This window comes from Meles meles, chromosome 5 (assembly GCF_922984935.1).
Source record: "Meles meles chromosome 5, mMelMel3.1 paternal haplotype, whole genome shotgun sequence".
NCBI lineage: Eukaryota > Metazoa > Chordata > Mammalia > Carnivora > Mustelidae > Meles > Meles meles.
This window is the reverse complement of record NC_060070.1, coordinates 125,342,926-125,356,523: the sequence shown is the minus strand read 5'-3', so window position 1 is coordinate 125,356,523 and position 13,598 is coordinate 125,342,926. Positions and strand designations below refer to the sequence as shown.

Here is a 13,598-nt window from a genome sequence, read left to right as displayed (position 1 = left end):
TGGGAGAAGCAGAGGGGGCATCTCAAGCAGACTCCCTGCTGAACATGGAGGCTGATTTGGGGATCGATCTTACAACCCTGAGAGTCAGACACTTAACTGACTGAGCCACCCAGGCTCCCCTGTCTATTGATCTGATTGTCTGGACATGCTAGTACCCTTTCTGGTCATCACCACCAGACATTGTGATGAAGCCATCTTGATGCCAGGAACCTTTTAACAAGGCAAAAAAAAAAAAAAAGTTACTAAATTGTCAGCTTTTAAAGAAAATCAGAAAGAGATGTATGAAGCAAATATTCTCAACCCATCCCTGTAGGTTGTGTTCATCCTGTTTCTGACTCCTACTCCTTCACATGGAATTTGCTGGTGCTTGGTGATACTGCGTTTTTATTGAAAGCCAGGCATACTGACATACAGCTTACAGATAGTGCAATGCATCCTCTTTAGGGGTATAGTTTGATGAGTTTTGACAAACTCGTACATTGTGCAAATGTCACTATAGTCATGATACAGAGTATTTCCATCGCCCCAGAAAATTCCTCGTGCCCCTTTGTAGTCCATACCTGCTCTCTACTCCCAGCCCCCAGCAACCACTACTCTGATTTCCATCTCTGTAGTTTTGCCTATTCTAAAATGTCATATAAATAAAATGTCATATAAATAAAACTATACTAGGCACTCTTTTGTGTCTGGATTCTTTTGCTCAGTGTAACATCTCTGTAATTCACCCATGTTCTTGCATGAATCAGTAGATCTTTCCTTTTGATTTCTGAATAGTATTCCATTGTATAAACATACTACATTTGTCTGCTCTTTTGCTGTTGGTGGACATTTGTGGTTTTTTCCTTCTTTTTGGCTATGATGAATAAAGCTACTGTGAATGTTTTATATAACTTCTTGTGGAAATGTATTCTTATTTTTCTTGAGTAAATGTCTAAGAGTAGTATAATTAGGTATAGATTTAACATTATACGAAATTAAAAAAAGAAATTGCCATGTTGTTTCCAGAGCCATTTACCATTTTATTCCTTGACAGAACAGTTCAAGGAAGCTGCCTCAAAACATCTCTGTTGCTGGGGCGCCTGGCTGGCTCAGCTGGTCAAGCATGCAGCTTTTGATCTCAGGATGGTGAGTTCAAGCCCTAATTTGGGCTAAGTATAGCTTACTTAAAAAACAAAACAAAACAAACAAAAAAGTCTCTGTCTACCAAATCTGCCAAGTGAAAAATGCTTTCTTCATCACAGAACAGGTTCTCAGTTTACCTCAGGCAACAGGGATGGGCCAGAATGCAACTGTCTGCGTGGTTAGCCACCCATCGCCTAGAACACTGGCATGTCCTCAGGATGCCGCAGCAGTCTCCCTTGGAACTGTAGCAGCATCAGGAACATACCCCACCCGCCCCTGAGACCACCCTGTGGCTCGTAGTATCCTTACTCAGTTTCTGCTGCTTGGCTCTGCACAGGTCCCATGCATCACGTACAGTAACACGAGCCCACACTGCCTTATAGGCGCTGTTCTTTCCGATGGTTATACAGAAATCAATTCATTAAGGCTTCACAAATCCCTACTATCATTATTATTATTTTTAAGATTTATTTATTTAGGGGCACCTGGGTGGCTCAGTGGGTTAAAGCCTCTGCCTTCGGCTCGGGTCGTGATCCCGGGGTCCTGGGATCCAGCCCCGCATCGGGGTTTCTGCTCAGCAGGGAGCCTGTTCCCCTCTCTCTCTCTGCCTGCCTCTCTGCCTACTTGTGATTTCTGTCTGTCGAATAAATAAAATCTTAAAAAAAAAAGATTTATTTATTTGGGGGGGGGTAGGGGCAGAGGAAGAGAGGGAATTCCCAGCAGACTCCCTGCTGAGTGATGCAGGGTTCAGTCTCACAGCCCTGAACAGTCGGACATGTAACTGACTGAGCCACCTAGGCACCCCCTACTATTATTATTTATACCCTCACTTTACAAATGAGGAAAATGAGAGGTTCAGTGAGGCAGCTCACTTTCTCAAGGCTGTATAACTATAAAGTAGTAAGAGTTAGATTGGAATTCTGGTCGACCTCATTCAGAAGCCCAGCAGCACAGCATATTGGCCAGAGAGTGGAGCTAGTTCAGCTGGGTTCATTTTCATGTTCAAATTCATCTAGTGTTCATGGTAAGCCTCTGAAAGGAGGGCCATTATAACATCTGTTTTACAAGTGAAGGGCTGACACAGAGATGTTACATAGCAGAACAGGGGCAGAGCTGGAATCGCCATCCATGAAGTTTGACTCCTAGAGAGTGCAACCAACTTCTGTGTTTTCCTGTCTCTCAACAATCCTCATTATTAATGTTATTATTTGGCTTGCTGCCCTGGCTCTTGGTGTCTTTGGGGTTTTACACTGCTCTGACATTTGCGTCCTTGCTCGTGGCTCACTTTCAAGCTCTGAATAGGTTGTGCACTCAGCCTCCAGGATAGAATAACCTTGGTGGTCAGCCCTGTTGGCCATATCACGGGCCTCTTAGCAGTCCTGGAGAACTGCCTCTAGCTCAGGCAAAGATTCTAATCCAGCAGGTGAAGTCAGGAAGGTAAGTTATCTGCAGGGTGACCCAGGCCTAAGAAATCTCCTCCGGCAACTTATCTCAAGAGGATAAGGACTCGAGATCACCTCAAAGGATTGTTACCTTAAACAATTTTTGAACTCTTTTGGATGAGAGACCATCATTGAACCCACTGTCAGAGCTTAGTACTGTACTGACACATATTAGGTACTCAATAGACTTTGACTGAATGGTGAATGAGTGAATGAATGAATGAAGAGACCCACCCAGATTCTCTTAGTTTAGCTCTGTGCTGTTCTATAGGTAGCATGTGACTCTTTAAATTTTAATTAAAGAAAATCTAAAATTCAGTTTTCATTTGCATCACCACATTTCAAGTACACAGTAACCACATGTGGCTAGTGGTTATCATATTGGGAAGAGTGGATATCGCACATTTCCATCTATTGGACAATACTGGGTTAGATGATGAGGTGAGAGAAGGAAAAATAGTGCATAGGGGAAATATTTATCACAGCTGATGGCTTTACCTTGCTTTCACTTTTAAAACAGCCTAGATCAGTCCTTTCGTGTTAGATTATGTTGCATACTGCCCATTCAGAGGTCTAGGAGTCACTTCAGAAATCTGTTATTGAGAAGGGGCGCCTGGGTGGCTCAGTGGGTTAAGCCACTGCCTTCGGCTCGGGTCAAGATCTCAGGGTCCTGGGATCGAGTCCTGCATCGGGCTCTCTGCTTGGCGGGGAGCCTGCTTCCCTCTCTCTCTCTGCCTGCCTCTCTATCTACTTGTGATCTCTCTCTGTCAAATAAATAAATAAAAAATCTTTAAAAAAAAAAAAAAGAAATCTGTTATTGAGAAACGTATCTCTGATCATATCCATGACCCAAACTTCTGAGAAAAAGAAGACAGGAGATGGAAGGAGGAACTAAAATTACAACGTTCTTTCTGTCATAGGCCACAGGAAATTAACGCATCCAGGGTGCTCTGTACCCATTACTTTACATGATCATCCCAGCAGCCTTGTAGGACACTGAAGGGAGTGAACGTAAGTGGCTGAAAGTCATGTACTTGTGAAATGGTAAAAGTTAGTCCCCACACTCAAAACATCAGTAGGTTGATTGATGTTAGCTGACTAACATCAGGTTAGTTAGGTTGACTAACATCAGTCATTAGGCTGATTGAGTGTTAGTTAGGATTAGATTCAACTGATAGCTGTAGAAGGCAGAAAAATGGATAAAATATGACTCAAGAAGCTTATAACTCAGTGAAGGGAAAACAAGAGAAACACAAAATAACTATATAACCATACATACACACATGTATTTATGTATTTTATATGTATACATGTATACACCAACATGCATATATTATATACATTATATATGTGTAGACATATATATGCACACACACAATAGCATAATAACTAACATTTGTTTGGTATATTAGAGCTTATAGGCACTTTTCCTCAGCAAATCACTGTGATGAATGTCAAATGAATGGAATGTTGATACAGAAAGCAAGTGTTCTAGGAATTCAGAGCAGGGTGAGATCACTGCACGATGGGGTGAGGAGGGAAAGTTTTGGTTGAGGCACAGACCTAGCAAGAACGCTGGCAGTCCCACAAACCGGAATACAACTTCTGGCTTCCATACTACAAAGTTGTCAGATTCTCCATTGCTTCTAATTTTTAATGAGATGATCATAAATTCTCTTCACTTTCCAGAGAATAAAATGTTGACTGAGTGCTTAGTGGTTTGTGTTTTCTCTCTGATCCCCCATCCATATGATCAACATATTAAGAACAACAACAAACCTCCCACACATTTCATGTGATTCTAGATACACACAATAACATCAACACTCTAGATATAGAAAGATTTGAGTTGCCTTTACTTAATAACCCTGTGATGAGCCTCCTGTGGTATAGCTCTAACACCTACTCACCACTCAGGGTTATGTAATGTCAGTTCTGCCCATAATTCTTGCAATGCAGAATGAATAAAACTCCAGCCCAGCATTCTGACTGGCTTGTCTCGATTCTCCTTACATAATCATGGCCACCTCCCTGTTGGTAGTGATTTAGAAATGTCTTTCTAAAGTTCTGTGCACATTGGCTCAACTTCCTTTAATTTTTTCTAAAGCTTCTGTCTTTCTTCCTTTGCATTTCTTTGGTTTTGAGCCACAGAAACTCATTATGGCTAGCTTAGACTGAAAAGTTGAGTATTGGGAGGGTATTGGATAGCTCACAGAATCAAGGGAAGGCTAGAGAACCAGGCTTAGGGAACACAACAATGAATGCAGCTCCAGGGGATTCAGTCTTGCCCTTGCCATCTGCTGGATGAATAAGTGACAATCAGATTTTTCCTTCTCTCCCATTCATGTTCATCATCCCAAGCCCCAGCAGAGAGAGTCTGGTTAGCCTAGTTTAGGCAGGAGCTAGACAGAAAGGACACTTTATCTGACAGTTATTACAACTGACCACAAAGAGGTAATTCCCCAATCAATCTAGTGACTGTTGTGAGAGGAAGAGAGAGTGTGCTGGATGATCAAACCCCAGAACAAATCCGCCACACCCCATTTTCTCTTTCTAACCTCCATTTCCTACCTTTTCTAATTATCTGTAATAGGAGTGACCAATATATCTTCCAAGGTTATAGAAAAGATATTTTTAAACAATCCATTAGTATTGGAATTTTTCCTAAAAGGTGTTAATGGTTAGAGAAATTTGGCTTTGCCCCTCAGCAGTTGGTTGAGGATTAAAGAAGGTAGTATATGTGGGGGTTCCTGGGTGGCTCAGGTGGTTAAGCGTCTGCTTTCGGCTCAGGTCATGATCCCAGTGTCCTGGGATGGAGCCCTGTGTTGGGCTCCTTGCCTAGCAGGAAACTGCTTCCCTCTCCCCCTCTCCCTCTGCCAGCTGCTCCCCCTGCTTGTACTCTCTCTCTCTCTATGTCAAATAAATAAATAAAATCTTAAAAAGAAAAAGAAGGTAATGTATGCAAAATACCTACTACAGTGCCTAGCATGTAACAAGTTCCACTAAATGTCATTGCCATCCCAGTCCTTCCCCAGTGGTTTGCAGAAGCCAGCTCATACCAGCTCACAAGAGCCAATCATTATATTTTTGGGATTTTTGTGAGCCAATTGACATAACATTGGTAGCTTGAAGTTGACCTTGATAGGAATATTTACATCATGGAAATTGGAAATATTGCAAATGAGGATCTGCCCCAAGGTAGTTATTAATCATTTACCCGTACACCATCGCCTCCACTTCTTTCTTCACAAAAGGTGAGTAGAACCATGAAGAACTGAGTGTTGGTTAGGATTAGATTCAGCTGTGAGTAAAAACACTAACAGTAGTTTACTACATATAAGTTCATTCTCTAGATTTGGGAAGGTAGTCTGGGCTTGGCTAGGAGCTCTAGTTTGTTGCTTCTCTATCCTCAAAACATGGCTTTTACTTCATGATCTAAGATGGAGGCTGTAGGGGCCAAGGGCTGGGCGCCCCAAGATAGGCCAGTCTGGCATGAACATTATTTTGAATAAAAAGCAATCAAAATATAGCAGCTGATTAGGAGAAGTTCTTCACCTCTCCCTCAAGGCCTGATTGTACCAGAGAGATCTCTTTTGTACCAAAGAGAGCTATTTACAGAGATTCCACTTTAACTAGGAAACTTATCTGCAAAATAGGGAGACATTTGTTTTCTTTTCTTTTTCTTTTTTTAGAACTTTGTTTTCTAAATATCTCCTTTCACCTAACCACATGGTCTTTCACTCCTTTGTATCCTCTCCCAAGCTCATGTAAGTGTCATGTTGCCTCATTGTCTTTGGAATTTCATACGCTACCAAATTTGTTTTCTCCTGTTAATCTTTCTCATGTCAATTTGATTCTTAGTCCAGCTAGAAGGACCTTGCAGGACAGAGGAAATTCTTCCTCCCCAACACTGCTCAAGCTCCACATTACAGCCAGTAGGGAAGAGAAAGGCAAAGAAACACTCTCCTTTCTGTTAAGATCTTTGACAGAAGTAATGCACAACATTTCTGCTTATATGAAATACGCTGAGATGAATGAAGTCACTTAACCATAGCTAGCTGCAAGGGAGGCCTGTGTATGTTTATTTACTGCAGGCAGCCATGTGCCCAGCTGGAAACTGGGGCAAAGGATCGAGAAGCTATGGGAAGGCAGTTGGCCATCCCTCCTATTACCAGCTAGAACCCTGGGCTTGAACTTTACTGACCACTAGCTTATACTCACTAACCTTTGTCCCACATTTTTCCTTGAGCTCTTCTTTCTAGCTTATCTCTCCTTCTTTTTAAAAAGATTTATTTATTTTGAGAGAGAGAGAAAGCAGAGGGAGGGTCAGAGGGAGAGGGAGAGAGAAAAACCCAAGGAGCAAGAAGCCCAATGTAGGGCTCAATCTTATGATCCGGAGATCATGACCCAAGCTGAAACCACGAGTGTGATGCTCAACCAACTGCACCACCGAAGTGCCCCTCCAGCTTATCTCGTAACTCAGGCAAATGGAAAGCAAAACCAGCCCTCAAGCAGGAGCAACTGCCCTGACAGGATCTCTCGCTGGCCCAGACCCCCCAGACCAGTTTAAGCTTAACCCCCAACTCACTTCTGCACAGACGGATGATAGAATGACCTACAATTACTTTTACCTAATTATAATACTAAAACCTTCACCCAAGGAGGAGGCTCAGTCTCATTTACATAACATACAATGTGTGTACAGACGTGTTTCCTTAAGACTCATGCACGACCTTAGGCCTGCCTCTACATTTAATGACAAAGTCTTCCTTACCTAAATATTCATCCTACCCTAAATAAAAGGAACTCATCGCCCTTGCTCAGGAAGTCAGCTCTTTGGAAGGTATTCCCCATGATCTCCTTATTTGCTGCAATTAAAGTTTTCTTTGTGGGATAACCCAGTGCAGCTTCTGATTTACCAGGGAGCAAACTCAACGTTGGTTCTGGTTATACTCTCGCTAGCTGGCAGGACTTAGGCAAGTAAAGATGAGAGGGGAAAGTCCTGCTGGTCTGACAGGAATGTGTGTGGTTTGTGAACTCTGAAGGAGCTGGCTGGAATAGAAAATTAGAAATACTGAAAATGAGATTAAATAAACAAGATGGAAGCCAGATCTCAGTGAGGGTCCAGGAAAGCAGACAAAAGGATCTTTATCTGGTACCATTAGAAAGAGGAGGCATTGAACTTTTGAGTCGGGATGCTGTACAATCAGAGGCATTGAAAAAATTTTAATCTGGCACTGACATGCTAGACATGTTGAGGAAGGGTGGAATAACAGGAAGCAGCAGGCTGGGCAGAGGGGAGACTGATTTCACAATCCAGCTGTGAGGTAGGAGTACATCTGAGAGGCGTTTGCTAGACAATGTGTTCAAATTGATGCCTGGCCTGATAGGGAGTTTCAGACTGCGGTGGCCAACACACAGCATTTACAGGGTAAACAGAGCAAACCTACCTTGGTAGGTGTTTTTGATTGGGTCACTTAGAAGCAGAACCTGGCATGGGACTTTTGTTCAAGGGATTGATTGAGGGAGGAGGAGGAGAGTGAGGGAAATGGGACGGCAAAGGGGAAGAAGCTGAGCACGTGTGTGGGCTGAGCCCACAGGGAGGCTATTGGCACAGATGACACAAGAGTGGGCTCCAGCTGGAGGCAAGGGGGCTGGTGTTTTGAAGCCCTACATCAGGCAGTCATTGACACAGGTCTGCCCAAAGTACACGTAAGGGGGGAAGGTTTGGGTTCCATTTGGTCCAGGGAAATTCAACAGAAAAGGGGACAGCTATGTGTGGTTTTTAGATCACATGCTTGTGAGTGATGAGTGGACCAGCTGCTAAAAAGGATTTGAGAGGGCCCCAGACAGCATCCATTTCAGTGTGTCAATTTTGGAGTGGTGGATTTGAGGTTGAGAAGAAATAAGGTATTGCTATATGACTAGTGGGAAATGGGAGCTACAAAATAGGAGTTCATGTAGAAGGATAGGGCCAGCTAAGCAGAGACTGGAGTGAGGGACTTCGGCAGACAGATGATAGTTCCAGCAAGAAAGAGTGAGCTCTTCGAGTGCCCTGGATAGAGAGAGGGGAGTAAGCCTTTGGAAAAGTAAGTTGGTTATACCCTAGAAGGAAGGTAGGTAGGAGAAGAGGAATCCGTGAATATAACAAGGCAGAGATCAGAAGAAAGGTATTTTAGTGTGGTAGTTAACTTACATTGTCACTGGAAGTCAATGGAAGAAGACGCTGAAGAAGGATGAGTATGGAAAAAAAGTAGAGGTGTTTTGTTTTTATTTTTTGTTAGTTCAGATGCTGTTGGTGGCCTTTGAGGGAACAACTTGACAGCAGAGCTGGCTTTGAAATCACATGGTGGGAGCTACTAATGCTTTCCGTGTTTAATGCCATTCCATTCTGATTCTTAACTCTTTTAGGGCACTTCCTGCTTCAGTTGATAATTGCTCATTCTTGCTTGTCCTAAGATTACTCTATGTTCTGGTTACCTAATGTTGCCTAACAGATTACCCCAGGACTTAGCAACACGAGACACCCTTTGTCATGTTCACGAGTTCTGCGGGTTGGGAATTTGGATAGAGCCCAGTGGGGATGGCTGGTCTCTGTTCCATGATGTCTGAGGCTGCAGCTGGAAGACTCAAAACTGGGCCCCAAATTATCTGCAGGATTCTTCACCCACATATCTGACAGTGGATGCTGGCTGTTGGCCGGGGGCTCCAGTTTTTCTCCTGGTGGCCTAGATTGGGTTTTTCCTGCAGGGTGGCTAGGGTTACGGGAAGAAAGAAGCAGGTGTGAGTTGTGTTCCTTTTATTACCTCACCTTTCTTATGATCTGCATTGTTCTCCCTGTACCCCATGGATCAGTGTGGTCACAGCCCCACCCAGATTCCAGGGGTCGGAACAAGACCCTACCCTGGAGACTATAAAATGACTGAAGAACAGGGAAGGGAGGGGCACTCATCTTTGGAAAATGCAATCAGTTCTACTCTGCAAAGCTCTCCATTTACTTCTTATGACTAGCCCCTTTATTCAACAACCATCAATAATAACAGCAATGGAAGGAACTACCTGAGGCTTAGAGGGGTAGGTGTGCTAGCCCGAATGACCCAGCAGGAGCTCTGCGGTAACATGGACCTAGGGCTGCTGGGTTGACGTTGCTTCTACTAAGAACTGGATGCCTCTGAAGAGCAAATAAAACCTGTGGAGAATGGGACTGTTTCTTCAGTATCCCTGCCTCCTCCATCCTTACAACAGCACAGGGTCAACACCAAAGCTACAGAGATCCCTTAGCCACTGACCCGACTGACTGGTCCTGCATTTGATACTCCCATTTAATATGATGATTTTTTAAAAAGATTTTATTTATTTATTTGACAGAGATCACAAGTAGGCAGAGAGGCAGGTGGCGGGGGGTGGGGTGGGGTGGAAGCAGGCTCCCTACTGAGCAGAGAGCCCGATGTGGGGCTCGATCCCAGGACCCTGAGACCATGACCCAAACTGAAGGCAGAGACTTTAACCCACTGAGCCGCCCAGGCACCCCTTAATATGATGATTTAATGTAATTTTGTATCTCTTTCCTCAGGAGAGCAGTCATGGGCCACGGACTCTAAGGCTGCATTCAACTTATGGGCTGAAAGGCCAGGATGAAGCTGCTTTTCGTCCCTCTGCACTAGCAGGGAGTAAGGCAGCACTCATGTCAGGAGTGCGAGGGAGTGGGAGACGCCCAGGAGCATTCAGGTGGAGCAATTAGAGGGTGATGTGAGGTAACTATGCAAGAAGAACAGGACGGCTGGAAGGGAAGTGGCTGAAGCAATTCCTGTGGGTCCAGCTCAGAGAGGGGAGGGGAGCCAATTTCTGCCCCCTCCTCAACTCACATCCCAGCCCTAAACATCTTTCACAGCCTGGGGGCAGGGGGAACACTGGCAATGGACCCAGTGGGGGTGGCGGGGGTGCTTATCATGATCAGGAGTGGGTGGGAACATCAGGTCTCAATTTTCCACCCTCTGCCTATCCTATGCCCTGCACCCCTTTCCACCCAAGCCAATCTTTGACTTTATCTCTTTAGAAATGTACTTAGGCTAGCAGTTTCTTTCTCAGAGATAGCAGATCAGGAAGGCCCTTCGGAAACCACCGTTTCCACTTCCGCTATAGGGGCAGAAAGCATGGGGCAGCCCAACCTGGGAAGTAACAGAGGACCAAAGCTGGCTCTGTGTCGTAGGACTACTGCCTTCATCAGGTCCCCGCTGTCCAGCACCAGCCCTGCAGGGCCTGCTCAGGGGGTCTTTTTGCTTCTGCTTTCTCCCCATCCTGCTTGCCTCTGCTCAAAGCTGTATTCTCTCTGCTCAAGCCCCCTGAACGTAGCTCCCTGTAACTTCTCATCTTACCCCCAACTCCTTGGCCTCATCTTCATGGCCCTTGGTGGACCTGGCTTCAACTGTCTCATTTGTGAGTCACCCTGGCTGCTTTGATCCAGTCCCACCAATGTGCTTATTGCTCTCTCCCACGCAAGAATTACTCACCGCTTACCTCTTACCCATCCCTCTGGAATACGCTCCCTTCTCCATGACACCCATTCTCTCTGATCATTTATTATTTTGTTTAAACTAACAATGCTGTTCCCCTGCCTCTGATAACTAAAACAATACATGTTTGTTGGCGAAAATCTGTAAAATGAAAAATGTATACAGAAGAAAATTGAAAGAACCCACGATTCTGCAACCTGATTTTAACTAACATTACCATTTTGGTGGGCTTCCTTCTAGTATTCTCCTTACCAGAACTCCTTCCTGCCTCAGGCCTCCATGCATGCTTGTTATTCCTTCTACTTAGAAGTCACTCTCCCTCTCAAATCCCTCTTCCCTCTTCCTGCTCCCCCCTCTTCTTCTCTTCCTTCTTCATTCTGTGAGTAAATCAACCCATGTGTGTAATCATAAAGGTCATTCTTTCAGGAAAACCTTTCGTCTACCCCCAAGGTATGTCTCTCTATTACACACTTACAGTACCCAGTACTTTTCCTTGTAGCACTTACCACAACTAGAAATAAACCATCATTTTTGTCCTCATGTGTTTAATGTCTGTCCAAGCTGCTTGACTTGACGTAAGGTCCATGACTTGCTTGCTTGTTTACTCTGTGGACCTAGCATCTACCACAGTGCCTTGTATACAGAAAACACACAATGCATCGCACCAAGACACCTTCCTAGAGTAACCATACACCTGTCCTCTCAGCACTTTAAGATAATTGATTTAACAAATATAATAAATCAATCACCATACGAGACCTGATTCCGGGAAAAGGATACCTGGTTCTTTCCCCAAGGAGTCCTCAGTCTTTTGAGGGAGACAGACAAGTAAGTGGAGGACTCTAAGATGTCCTTGATGGTCAGTTATAAGTATATGTGGTCAATAGTGATAAGTAAAGCATAGGGGAAGAGTCCCCAAACTAACCTTGATGGAGATGATGCAATGGCTTTAATTTGTCCTTGTTAGCACATTTACTTCACAGAATCATGGGATTCCAGCTCTTTCTGTAATGTGAGGAAACTAAAGCAGTGAAGGGCAATAAAGTGACTTAGTCAAAGCCACTGAGTAATTTATTGGTGGCAGGTCTGAGATTAGAGCCTCAGTCTTGAGACTCCCAGTCCAGTACTCTTCCTAACTATATCTTAGGGGCCTTTGGAATCTGCCTCCTTCCTCTTTACATCCCCTAAGTCCTGCTGATTTGACCTTGTAAAAATTTGTCCAGTCTGTCTGCTTTTCCTCCGCTCTCCTTCACCATGCTTCTTGCCTCCATTGTCTCTAGCCTGGGTCCCACACTCACCTCTGACCTTGTGTCTCTGCTTCTAGTCTTGTCCTGCTCAGATTCCTTCCCCATTTTGCAGCCACGGTGAGCCTCCACAGGCCTAACTGTGAGCATGTATATCCCCAGCTTAAGCCTCAAGGGATACAGCTGGTTAAGCATCAGGCTCTTGGTTGCGGCTCAGGTCCTGATCTCATGGGTTAGGAGACTGAATCCTTCATTGGGCTCAGCCAGTGTGGAGTCTGCTTTGGATTCTCTCTCCCTCTGTCCCTCCTGCTCATGCTCTTGCTCTCTCAGATAAGTAAATAAATCTTTTAAAAAAAATTTATTTATTTATTTGACAGAGAGAGATCACAAATAGGCAGAGAGGCAGGCAGAGAGGGAGAAGCACGCTCCCCACTGAGAAAAGAGCCCTATGTGGGGCTCGATCCCAGGACCCTGAGATCATGACCTGAGCCAAAGGCAGAGGCTTTACCCATTGAGCCATCCAGGTGCCCCATAACTAAATAAATCTTTAAAAAAAAAAGCCTCATTGAGTTTTTAGTTCAAAATTCCCAATATGGCATATTAGTTTATAACAAAATACCGCAGACTGGGTGGCTTAAACAACAGAAATTTCTCACAGTTCTGAGGGCTGGAAGTCCAAGATCGAGGTGTCAGCAATGAGGTTTAATTCTGAGGCCTCTTCTTTTTTTCCCACATCAGGCAGGCAATGTGCCAAGGTTGTAATAAGGTTTCAGAAAGGCACATGTCACACAATGGCATGAACACCCAACCATCATTCTTATGAACTGCCAAAGGATCAGAGACTTCTTCATTTGACTTGTAGGTGGCCACTGTCCCCCTTGGGACATATGAAAATATGGCCTTTTCTCTGTGTGTACATGAGAAGACAGAGATCCCTTGTATCTCCTCCTCCTTTTATAAAGATACGAACCCCATCAAATTAGGGGCCCATTCTTCAGACCTTATCCCTATCTCCAAATATAGTCACATTGGAGTTTAGGGCTTCAACAGATGAATCTTGGGGGCACACAATCTCATTCACAGCACATGGTCTACCAAACCTTTCTTAACCCAGCCTGCTTTACCAGCTTTGTCTAAGCCCCTACCGTCTCTGCCTCCATGCTTCTATATCTCTAGTCTCTCTTGGTTCCTTGAACTTGTTCCATTCTCTGCAGCTCTGATCCTTCCATCACCTTCCCTTCTTTCTCTGCCTGTCCTCCTCCCATTTTTAGCCTTTG

General features: G+C 44.3%; 1 non-coding gene across 1 annotated transcript; it reads right to left on the bottom strand.

The window, feature by feature from the left end:
* Positions 1-13,053: 13,053 nt before the first annotated feature.
* LOC123942945 lies at positions 13,054-13,157 on the bottom strand. The gene has a single exon (XR_006818565.1). It is a non-coding gene; the product is annotated as a small nucleolar RNA U13 (small nucleolar RNA).
* Positions 13,158-13,598: the final 441 nt, after the last annotated feature.